This window comes from Cupressus sempervirens, chromosome 5 (genome assembly GCF_028749045.1).
Source record: "Cupressus sempervirens isolate cs-2001-9-10 chromosome 5, ASM2874904v1, whole genome shotgun sequence".
Classification (NCBI taxonomy): Eukaryota; Viridiplantae; Streptophyta; class Pinopsida; order Cupressales; family Cupressaceae; genus Cupressus; species Cupressus sempervirens.
The window spans coordinates 230,432,423-230,445,955 of NC_143122.1; positions in this window are offsets into that span (position 1 = coordinate 230,432,423).

Below are 13,533 nucleotides of genomic sequence, written 5' to 3' on the forward strand. Positions count from 1 at the left end.
TGAGATAGGGAATTGGTGGAGGGAGAGGCGGAGTAATTTCGAGCACTTGTCAAAATCACTTGGAGCTTGTTTCGCGCGCCCTCTACACCATAATTCTACTGTCTCGAGATGATCGTCACCTGATGAGAGAAGATGATTTGGCACTATGAGGAAAAATCTTCCAATAAACCAATAAATTAATTTTTAATGCTCAACTCCAATATTTTAATAACAATAAGGATCATCGGTTTGTTAATTTGAATGACTTCCTAATTTATGCCTAAAATTTTAATATCAAGTTGGAGATTAAAAAAGGGGTCATTACAGGGGGACTATCATTGTTGTCTCCATCATGCACCTTATTGTCACCAATCTTCTCCTCAACCATGGACATCATTTCCTTCAGACCCAAAATATGATGGAATATCTATTTTATTGATCTAAAGTTATCAAGAAGGTTGTTCCTCGCATTTTATAGGAGGTCCATGTCTTCCTCTTTACTGTTGTCACTAAGGATGACCAATGACAGATCAATTAGATTTTTGAGGTCCACCTTACCTAGATATGTTTCTCCGACCTTTATGTTTATTATTTCTCTTTCAATCCCCAACTTCATAGAGTTTAAGGACATGTTTTCCAAGTAATTTTTCTTCCTTTGCCTTTCAACTGAGGCTCTTCTTTGCAAATTTTTTCAACAGATGAGAGGTGATGGGTATCTTTATCCTCAATGGATAGAGAGCCACCATAATAGTTCTTAATGAGATCCAAGGGGGACCTTGGTTAGCTTTCATGCCTACTTCCCCTTTAGTTTTCTTCCTCAATGCCACCTTAGAAGGCAAATCCTCCTAGCCATAAATATCCATATCATCCCCATCCTCCTCATAATCATCAGAGGAAATGACCACCTTAGCCTCTTTATTTGGCTTACAGGATTTGACATTTTGGACATGCTTTCTCTTTTTGGGATTCTCCTTTCATTCTATCTTTTCAACATCTTCCTCCAACTCTGTTGAATCTTCCTCATACAACTCCTCTTTGGACTCTACATTATTCTTCTATTTTTTGGAGGCTTGTCCACTTCTCCCTGGTAATTTACTAGGGGTATTCTAAGTGAAATGCCTACCCTTTCCTTTGGAATTCAACCCTAAATAATCATCATCATTAGAATGTAGCCCTTCATTATCTTTGGTATCAGAATAACCTCGGGAATCCTCAGTGTCACTATCCACAATTACCTCCTTTCCCTTCAAGTCAAGAAATTTCCTATAGAGTGGGCTTTAATATGCTCATAAATGAGCAACATGAGGCCCTCATGTAAGGGAGGATTTGTGACACTTTTCTCCCTAATGCCCTTAATATTAGCATTTAAAGAAGATAATGGGTAAAAAGGAATAAGACACCTTGATATTATGTCTAAAATGATTCAATAAGACAAATTAATGCAAGAAAATTCTAGAAAATATGGTATCCAGAGTAACACAATAGATAATAGCTCGCATTAAAAACCTCCAAAGTCTCTTGATACATTTTAGTTGAAAGTAGATCTTACCTTCATCTTTCACAAGAGCATCTCTTTCACCAGGTTCCTTGGGGAAATTGTCAATAGTCACATCAGAAAACTTACAATCTCTATAGAACTTCCTCCCATCCATCAATATGTCAGTGACTGTAGAGATGAGATCCTCATTGATGATGTAATTTCTCCCATCCAGGCTCAAGGACCCATCATTCTATTTCCTCTAGAAAATATTGGTAACCTTAGGGTTTCCACCATGTTGAAGGTGGTGAGATGCCCACTCTCCAAAATTTCCCAAACCCTTGTGCATTTTTTCCAATTTTCACAGTTGAACGGTTCTTGTCTCCTTCTTTGGCCTCCCATATTAGTTCTTTGATTCTTGACTTGCAAAAAAAAGTTTCTAAAACTAACCAAAACAATTTCCTTTATAAAAGAAGTGGTTCTCATAAACACTTAGAAAGCGTGTGGATTGATAAGATGATCATAACACTTAAATTGTGTATATGTTTCCTTACACTTTGAAATCAGTGAATCAATATTTATACGCATGTCCATCTCTATTCATAATTACTCCTACCCTGCCATTGATTAAGTCATAATCAATGCAAGACATGACAATCCTAGGGGGGCTTTCGTCACCCTGCCAAGTTGTAATGGGCACCCCTGGATGTCCCAAAAAACTAAACCAAATTGCTGACAGGAATTATGTCAAATAGTTTGCATTCAACTTCTTATTTCTCCATTTACTGTTTTAAACCCCTTATAATTCCGGAAATCAAACGTTTATTGTTTGTTGTGTTTCGTGCATGGAATTGGTAAAATACAACATAAACAAGACAACAACTACAATGATATGCAAAGTGGAAATGAACTGCTGCTAATAAAATGTTATTTTCAGAATTCATAAAATCAAATACATAACAGATTTATCAACTCACTAATTACTTCAACAATATTGTCATAATACTCCAGCTCATGTTTACGAACTTGCTGCTACAATACTTTGTCCTCCAATCAGTCCACTACCTTCATAATATCCTTCCCTCCAAGCGGCATAAGCGTCGGACAAGTAGTGAAGAAGATATGAGCAAAATATCAAATCTGCCTGTAGCCGGAAATGCAACTAAACTGCCTGATAATGAAGCTAATAACAAAGAATTCCAAAGGCCAAACCCCAAGGGAATGACGTCTAGAATGTTACAAGAGAGGATAGACGTCCTCAAATGCCAAGAACAAAGCTGCAACTCACACACCAATTTCTTCTCATATTCAACCTGCCTAATGAAGCCACAGATGCTTCCTTTTATTCTATTCCCACGGGTCCGCTCAACTCATATGGGCAATGTGGGATAAAAGATGTGTAATATAAAACATATATTAAAATACCCCTTATGTCTCCCTTGGGTACACATCACCATAAAATAAATATTAAAGTAACACTTTAATATTTTACAATTAAATTAGACATTACTTTAATAAAACTTCAGGCATTAAAATGTATGAGCAATCGAACTCCGAATAATGCGAGTGATAGCTCATCGGAAAGCTCTCACCGAGGAGTATCGAATCCAATCACCAAAATTGACCTGCACTGTGTCCTACCGACTTACTAAAAATAGTAAGTATGCCTGAAACTGAGTAAATCAACTTCATTTTGGTCCAAACTGGAAATGACTAGGCCAAAACACTCCAAGATCCCATTAAACCCTTCGTTAGCCCTCGGGACCATGTAGAACAAGGCTAACGCACACACACTTGGTCAACTGCTAAAATAGGGACATTACAGTCCGCCCCCCTTGAAATTGCTTGTCCTCAAGCAATCTCAGTCCAGCCTGCTGAATAACCTGCTCACTCTCCCATGTAGAATCTTCCTCCGGCAGGTCTTTCCATCTGACCAAATACTCCTTCACTATCCTGCTTCTAAGCTTCCTCTCTCTGGTATTCAGAATAGCCTCAGGTACTAACACAAGCTTCCCCTCCTCATCCAAAGGGGGTAAATCTGCAGAAGGCACTACACTCTGACCAATGGCTTTCTTAAGCCTAGACACATGAAACACATTGTGCACTCGATTTCCTTCTGGAAGCTCAAGCTCATAGGCGACTTTTCCCACTTTGCGAATCACCCGGTATGGACCATAAAATCTAGGTTTCAACTTTTCAGCTCCACTCTTCTTGAGCGATGACTGTCTATATGGTTGTAACCTCAAGTAAACCATATCCCCTACCTCGAAGCTGCGCTCTATTCGGTGCTGATCAGCATACAATTTTTGTTGATTCTGGGCCTGTTGTATATTCTCTTTGAGCACTTTCAGGATGTCCTGACTATCCTGCAATAAGTTTTTGGCTTTGGGCACTCTACTGTCCCCCAAAACTAAATCCATGAAGCTAGGTGCTTCATAACCATAGAGTGCCATGAAAGGAGTCATCTTGATGGACATATGATAAGTGGTGTTATAACAATACTCTCCCATATGCAACCATCTGATCCAAGCCTTTTGTTGTGTAGTTACATAGTTCCTCAAATATCCTTCCGCCCATTTATTCACAATCTCTGTTTGCCCATCTGTTTGCGGATGATAACTAGTGCTAGGTGTAAGATCTGTACCACACAACCTAAACAACTCTTGCCAAAAAACACTCATAAACTTACTATCTCGGTCGCTGACAATGAATCTGGGCAACCCATGTAACCTGAATATCTCTTTAAAGAAAAGCTCTGCCACCTGTGCTGCTGTGTAAGTGGATGGAATAGCAATGAAGTGAGAAAACTTCGTCAAGCGGTCCACCACCACATAGATGCAATCCCTTCCCTGTACTCGTGGTAAACCAGTGATGAAGTCCATCGAAATACTTTCCCATTTCCTATCAGGAATGGGCAAGGGCTGTAATAAACCTGCAGGAAATGTGTGTTCTCCCTTATTCTCTTGACAAACCAAACACTCCCTGACATACCTCTGAACATCATCCTTGAGCCCTTTCCATGAAAATCGCTCTCGGATCTGCCTGGAGGTCTTAAAGACCCCCGGATGTCCAGCTGTGGGTGCATCATGAAATGCCTTCAGTATCGCCTCTCTCAAATGTGATGACGGAATCAAATAAACCCTGTCCTGAACTTTGATCAATCCATCTATCACCTCATAGCGATCATCCTGTATGGTACCTGAAATCAATCCAGAAGCCCAAGCATCTCCGACATACTCTGCTATAATCCGATCTCTCCAATCTCCTGAAATCTCTGCCAGAGCACATAAGTGAGGTCTCCGAGATAAGGCATCAGCCACCACATTTTTCTTACCTTTAACAAACTCTATGTCAAAGTCATAAGCCTGCAATTTAGTCACCCATTTTTGTTGCCGGTCATTAAGATCACGCTGGCTCATGAAGTATTTAATACTGTTGTGATCAGTCTTGATCACAAAACGTCCACCTACCAAATATGATCGAAATTTGGCCAATGCATGCATTATGGCCAACATCTCCCGGTCATAGACAGAATAACTTTTCTCAACTCCTCGGAGCTTCCTACTCTCGAATGCAATGGGATGCTTCTCCTGCATCAATACTGCTCCAATCCCATCACCAGATGCATCACAATGAAGCTCAAAAGGCTTCGTGAAATCCGGTAGAGCTAGAACTGGACATGAAGACATTACCTGCTTGAAATGCTCAAAACACCTTTGTGTTGCCCCTGTCCACACGAAGGCTCCTTTCCTGGTAAGATCTGTCAAGGGTGTAGCAATCTGTGAGAATCCCTTAACAAACCTCCTATAAAAACCACATAAACCAAAGAATCCCTTAAGTTGTGTAAGGTTTGTGGGAGTAGGCCATTCTACAATAGCTCTAATCTTTTCGGGATCAACCCGAACGCCATCTGCACTAATGATATGCCCCAGGTAAAGGAGCTCAGTCATGCCAAACTCACATTTAGATTCCTTGGCATACAATGACTCTCTCTCCAGAATAGATAACACCTCCTCTAGATGATGTAAGTGCTCCTCCCAGGTCTTACTGAAGACCAAGATGTCATCAAAGAAGATCAAGACAAATCTCCTCAGCTGCTTCCTGAATACCTGGTTCATACAACTTTGAAATGTAGCAGGTGCATTGGTTAGACCAAATGGCATAACCATGAACTCAAAGTGGCCATAGTGACATCGGAAGGCTGTTTTCTCAATGTCCTTTGCTCTCATCCTGATCTGATGGTATCCGGATCGCAAATCAATTTTGGTGAAGAAGCATGCCCCATGCAACTCATAAATCAGCTCATCAATCCTAGGAATGGGATACCTGTTTTTAATTGTTTTCTTATTCAGTGCCCTGTAATCGATGCACATGCGCATCGTCCCATCCTTCTTCTTTACCAATACTACTGCTGAAGCAAAAGGGCTCTTACTGGGCCTGATATGCCCCATCTCCAACAAATCCTTAATCGCCTTCTCTATCTCATCTTGTGTTTCTTAGGATGACGATAGGGAGTAATCATAACTGGTTTGGCTCCTTCCTCAAGCTCAATAACATGTTCCATCCCTCTGTCAGGAGGAACCCCATGAGGAATATCGCTAAATACTTTAGCGTGTCTATCGAGTATCTTCTGGACATCTAGTGGATGACTCTTTTCTTGTGGCTCTGGTGAAGTTGGCATAATGTGGCACTCTGCCGCCCACTCTATGTCATCATGATGAAAAAGTCTCTGCATTCTCCTCAAGGACACTATTCTGAAACCTCCATCTGAAAGCCCTCTAAGTACCACAGTTCTCCCCTCATGCTGGAATCTCATCTCCAATTTCGCTAGATTGAGTGTGAACTCAACTAGTGAAGCCATCCATGTCATGCCGAGGATGACATCATAATCTCCCATGTCCACAACATAGAACTCATCCTCCAACTCGTAGCCATCTCCAAACCTGATGCGAAGATTAGATATCTTCCGAGTGCATAATAACTTATCACCGTTAGCCACCATGAATCTAAACCCATCATGCTCCTCTGTCTGTAACCCTCTCCTGGCTACCAACTGTGCATCTATGAAGTTATGTGTAGCCCCAGTGTCAATAAGAGATATCACTTTCTGCCCCTGGATAGTACCCCTGACCTTAAATGTGATTGCCTTTTGGGCCCCTGTCAAGCGTGCCAACGATCTATCATCCTTAGGAATGTTGCTCTCCTCTATAGTGTTACCCTCATCTGAATCGGAGTGCTGATCCTCCCCTTCTGACTCTGACTCTTGTGCTGAAAAATACTCCATTTGATTTGCCTTAGCCTTGAGAGAACATTTATGAGATAAGTCCCAAGGCTCTCTACAATGGAAGCACAGCTTCTTCTTTCAAAGTTCATTCAAGGTTTCATTGTCTAGTCCTTTTGATCCTTCTTTGGGTTTACTATACTCTTTCTGAAATGATTTTTTGTCTTTGTCCTTGCGGTAGGAAGAATCTGTTGAATGGTTTTTTCCTTTGTATACCGAAGGGGCTAAATCTCATGCCTTTTTAGTTGCTTCAGCTAACGTGAGTGGATCATGTCCCTTCACCCAACCTCGTAATGGATCAGCAAGACCATCACAAAATAACACCACCAATCTCCTAGGAGAGATATCAGTAACAAGTACAGACAAGCGCTGAAACTCGGCAATGTAAGCATCCACAGAACCTGACTGTTTTAACTATGCTAGCTCCTTGAAATGTAACTCGGGATCCTTAGTGTCAAATCTCCCAATCAATGTTTTAGTGAATTCCTCATAGGATGTAATCTGATTATGCCCCAAAGTCACCATGCCATGATGCCACCATTCATGTGCAATGCCATCCAAGTGCATAGCCGCATACTTGATAGCCTCCTCCTCAGGCATAGGATTTAGCTGCAAGTATGTATCTACCTTCTGCACCCAAGCTCGTGCAGTCATCTTCCCTGAAGCATCATAATAAGGTAAAGAAAGTTTTCCAACTTTCTTCCTCAGCTCAAAGTTTTGATTCCTCCCTCCTGCTTTAGGCATGTGTCTCATCCTCAAGTCCATATAATCTCTAAGAGAAATATCCGCCTGAAACTCTGGTCCACTAGCCTCCCAGTCCCTCCTGAACTGATCCTGTAACTCGGTAATCTGCGGTTCATTTACTGGATGAACCGGATCTCTGGGTGGAAAAGTGGGTAGAAGAGGTCTCGAGCTCGCAGTCCGTGTTGGGCGTGCAACGTGTCTAAAGTTATCAGCCTCATTCCCATTGTTGCCGTGTCCATTATTACCATTAATGTTATTCTCAGGACCATTGTTGTTGCCTTGGCCTTCATGGTTATTGTTTCCCCCGTCGTTATTGTTTCCCTCGTTGTTATTGTTTCTGTTGTTGGCATCACCTGGATTAATATTGACACCCATCTGTCTAGCCATGAGCTGCAACATCATGTCCATTCGCCTATTCTGCTCCTGCTGCATACGCTGCCCCTGCTCTAATGTATCCAATAACTGTCGGAACAGTACCTCCTCCTGATCTGGACCAGCATTTCTGCCTCCGCCTAATCCTGTATTCCTGTCATCTCGATCACCCATATTATTGTCCTAATCACAGAATATCTCCTCTGTGTCTGTATGGTTGAATTCAATGTCCCCCTGCACGGATGTACTAGACTGTTTGCTTTGCAAGTCTGAAATCCTATTTTGTCTTGCTCTGGTATCGCGAAAATTATAAGACCCCTGTCGCATGCTCAAACATAAATGCTTAGCCTGTGTTTTTTACTTACTTTTTCCCTCTTTCCGACTATTCCAAATTCCCTATAAGACCTCCACAGGATGGCAGGACTTATAGCTCTGATACCACTGTAATGGGCACCCCTGGATGTCCCAAAAAACTAAACCAAATTGCTGAAAGGAATTATGTCAAACAGTTTGCATTCAACTTCTTATTTCTCCATTTACTGTTTTAAACCCCTTATAATTCCGGAAATCAAACGTTTATTGTTTGTTGTGTTTCGTGCATGGAATTGGTAAAATACAACATAAACAAGACAACAACTACAATGATATGCAAAGTGGAAATGAACTGCTGCTAATAAAATGTTATTTTCAGAATTCATAAAATCAAATACATAACAGATTTATCAACTCACTAATTACTTCAACAATATTGTCATAATACTCCAGCTCATGTTTACGAACTTGCTGCTACAATACTTTGTCCTCCAATCAGTCCACTACCTTCATAATATCCTTCCCTCCAAGCGGCATAAGCGTCGGACAAGTAGTGAAGAAGATATGAGCAAAATATCAAAGCTGCCTGTAGCCGGAAATGCAACTAAACTGCCTGATAATGAAGCTAATAACAAAGAATTCCAAAGGCCAAACCCCAAGGGAATGACGTCTAGAATGTTACAAGAGAGGATAGACGTCCTCAAATGCCAAGAACAAAGCTGCAACTCACACACCAATTTCTTCTCATATTCAACCTGCCTAATGAAGCCACAGATGCTTCCTTTTATTCTATTCCCACGGGTCCGCTCAACTCATATGGGCAATGTGGGATAAAAGATGTGTAATATAAAACATATATTAAAATACCCCTTATGTCTCCCTTGGGTACACATCACCATAAAATAAATATTAAAGTAACACTTTAATATTTTACAATTAAATTAGACGTTACTTTAATAAAACTTCAGGCATTAAAATGTATTAGCAATCGAACTCCGAATAATGCGAGTGATAGCTCATCGGAAAGCTCTCACCGAGGAGTATCGAATCCAATCACCAAAATTGACCTGCACTGTGTCCTGCCGACTTACTAAAAATAGTAAGTATGCTTGAAACTGAGTAAATCAACTTCGTTTTGGTCCAAACTGGAAATGACTAGGCCAAAACACTCCAAGATCCCATTAAACCCTTCGTTAGCCCTTGGGACCATGTAGAACAAGGCTAACGCACACACACTTGGTCAACTGCTAAAATGGGGACATTACACAAGTCACATTCCCTCAACACCTCACTGCCTCACTAGCAACTACGTCAACCACTGCATTGGATTCATGATAGAAATGAGAAATATAGTAACCTTCCATGGAATTAAGAATTTTCTTTCCATTATAATGTTTTCAATGTTTCAAGAGGGATTATTTTTCCCTTTAAGGCAATTGATAATGCTTATTGAGACTCCTTCTAACCAAAGATTGGAAATGCCCTAGTTTTTGGCCAATTTGGTTATTTGGAGAGCAACCATAGCCTCAACGATATGGTTGGTCTATGATCCCAAGGGGAGAGCCATCAGTTAGCAATTGTTATCACATAATGGATAGCTAGAAAATTAGATGGCTATCATATGCAGGTTGAATTCTGATGTTGAAAGCAATTATCTCGGTCATTCCTATTTATTCAATGATGTGTTCTATAATCCCCCAAAAAACCCTTCATCAAATTTGATGGGGACATAACCCAAGCACAGAATGGACACAACGGGAAAAGGGAAATTGTATTAACTATGAAAATAAGCTAGTACATTTAGTACAGAGAAAATAGACTTCAAAACATGCCTTAAGGGCTTACAATAGCACAAAACTGGAGATAATTTCTCCTTTTGGTACCTCCTCTCAAACTCCACTCCGAACTACATTTTACAATGCTAGTAATGTCCTTAAATAGACCTTGGAGGGTTAAGAACTAGGAGTACATTCTAGAAAGTGCTAGTAGGCATCCACCGACCAAGTAGAAGGCTCCAGAAGCCGCGTTAGAAGTTGGTGCAAATCTAGAAAAATCCAAAAATGGTAATCGAACTTTCGGGAGGCATAACTTTTGAACCGTAGCTCCGATTGACAAATCGTTTACATTTTCGAAAAGCTCTTGAAGTGCTCTATAGCCCTATGGACCAGCTTTTCTTGTCCCCCATTTGTTGGCCCTTTTCAAGGTCATTTAATGCCCCTAACCTGACTTTCAAGCATTCTTAGGAGGTCTCAAAAAATTGAAAAATTGCGATAACTTTCAAACCATGGGGCCTTTTGACCTGATTCTTTTTCTGGAATGCTCTAAATTGCAATTACATTCATTTGGCAAATTTACACCTCCTAGTTCACCAAAATGATGGCTCAATTACATACTCCTATTTTTTTGGCATTTACACGTATCCCAAGGTGTTCAAATGCTCTATCCTAGAACACTGATAGTAGAACTGTGAGAGTTGGAACCTTTATTTGACCCAAATGGGTATCCAAAAATGAAAACACATGAAACAGAAACTAAATCTAAGTACATTTTTTTGGGTGACACAGGATTCCCTTATACCTCTGGATGCTCCTGCATCAAAATTGAACAAAAAGTGAAGACATATTTTTGGAATGGTGCTCCCCCTCCAAGCATGGGACAAAGTCTGCACCAACAAAAGAGTTGACGGATCGGGTCTTAGGAATTGGAATTTGCTTAATGAAGCTATAGGAGCTAAATTGATTTGGAACATGTTTATCAACCTACACATCTATGGGTTAGGATCTTGAAATCTAAATACTTAGATGCAAATAATGATGAGAGAATTATAACTATTAGAAATAGACCTAAAGGTTCAACCATATTGAATTTTATGATTTCTTGTAGATATGTTATAATAGATCATCTTTCATGGAAAGTTGGAAAATTGTGAATCTAGTTTTTGGGAAGATTCCTAGAATGGCTATGATAAAATATGATTTAATGCATAATGGACACAATTGAAAGACTAGTGCCAAACAAATAATGGTGATAAGTTGTTTTACTACAAAGAAGTCAGAGAAGACTATTCAGGATGGTTTAGAATTTGGAAGAATCAATGTGATTCAAATGTACAAGGTCATCTCCAAGCTAGACTCCAAACCCTCTTTGAGTCAAGCCTGGTTATGTGGAGTAGCAGACTAGATAAAACTATTTGGGTGGTGGGAAAATGGTTCTTATTCAGTTAATCTTGGTTATAATATTCTAGAAAGAGTTGTTCAGTTACATAATTGGCCTACACATCTGTTTTGGGGCAAGGAGTGCCTTCCAAAAGTGAGATCCTTTGCATGGTTAGCCTACAGACACTAAATACTTAGAGAACAAAGGTGATGTAGATTGGGTGTCCTATGTGAAAAAAATGAAAATACTACAAATCATTTGTTGGTTGAACATGCAACACATCCCAAGCATGTTGGTCAGATTCAAACCAAACTTATGTGGCATGGTCCAATGCAAAATAACCTAAACCAACACCTTCAGGCATGGCATTTAGCACCATTGAAATCCACTTTTCATTTTGTTTGGAATTTAAGCCCCTCAATAGTGATCTAGGAAATTTGGAAAGAGCACAATAGGAGAATCTTCCAAGATAAATTAGAAAATTTAGTTCAAAGACTCTTACTAAGAATCAACCAAGCTATCTAGGAGTCTACTAGTGTTGTTGTTTCAAGGTCTATTACTAGCAAGACTCTATTTACATGAGTCAGTCAAAGACTACAGTTGGAGTGGTTGAACATTTACATTCATCCTATGAATGAGCCTAGTGAGGTTGATCTCACTTCTAATCCTAGGAAGCCTCTAGTATGGGAAAAAACCCAAGATGGATGGGGGAAATACAACTTTGATGACACCTCGTAAGATAATCCAAGTCCATTAGGTGCAGCTTTTATAATCAGAGATGTTAATGGTGACTTGATTGCTTTAGAAGGTAATAGATTACAAGATGGAACTAATAATGTTGTTGAGGTGGAAGCTTCCTTACTAGAAATTAGAGTATCGAAGAAGCTAGGTGTGATTAAACTCCATGTGGAAGGGGATTCCCTAATAATCATAAATCCAATAATAAAGGGATCATTGGAAGCTTGACACCTCGAAAATCACAACTCAAACATTAGACATGAACTTATAACTTTGAAGGACTTCAAAATTTCACACATGAAAAGGATGGGAAACAAGGAAGTAGACCGAATGTCCAATTGGGCCCTTGCACTAAATTAAATGAAGTAGTGGTGGAGAAATTTAAAGATTTAGTCCAACATGTGGATGGAGAAATAAACCCCTAGAACTAACTAAAGAATGTGTGACATCCCAAGAGCAACTATGCATGTGTTTGGAAATCAAAGTTGAAATTCTTAAGGTCCAACCCATATGAACTTGAGAAAATAAATTCATGCATTTTAAATGAGTGTAATGGCAGTGTTTAATGGGGGGTGAATTGTACTTATTATTTTGTGTGCCACATTTAATAAGGTGAAGAATGAACATAATTCCAATGATAAGTACAACCTCTTTTTTAACAAATAGTTAAAATCCTTCAAGAAGCTCTCTTCACAAGGAAGTGGTAGGTTCAGCGTTGCAGTGTAGAAAGGAGTCCTCTTTCACATTTACTTGTGAGAACTAGCTAAACCCTTTTTTTGGGAAGGTGAATAAACAACACATGGATGGGATGTTTGGATTTAGGCACAAGATGTTCATATACCTCTAGTGGAGTTGCTACTAGGTGAAATGTTCTTCAAGGTGAAGAACAAGCACCACACCAACACTAACATTTTCTCAATGATAACCAAGTGGACCCTTAAGTTGGCTGAGGAGAAACCTAGAATTAACTATGTTATGGATAAATTGGTGCCAACCAATGCAAGACATGGCATGGATGAAATCCTACATTTCTCCATCCCAAAGTTGGGTCTGTGGTTGGCAAACCAAGATTTAGGGATTGATAAAGTTGAAGGGGCACAATTTTGTGCCTTTTTTTGGAGGTTTAGTGAGAGACAAAGCCATGCAAGATTCAAGTAGCCCGTGGTTTGGTACCTCCCTAAATTGTTGTTTATGGAACATGTTTTAGATGAAGATGTTAAAGCCATGACATTAGGGGTGCAATGGCACCTAGAAGATGAAGTTGCACTGGTGCTTAGTTTGCAACAACGAGCATAAGATCCACAATAGCAAAGGGATGATGAATCATGGATAGAATGGAAGGTGGATGCTCTCATGAATGAGATAATTAGTGGGTTTGTTCCTCTAGCCCTAAAAGGTGAGTTGTGATGAGAGTGGTATCTACACGTTGGTCTTTGCATGGGCTTTGTGACATTTAGTTCTCCTTTGGGTTTTG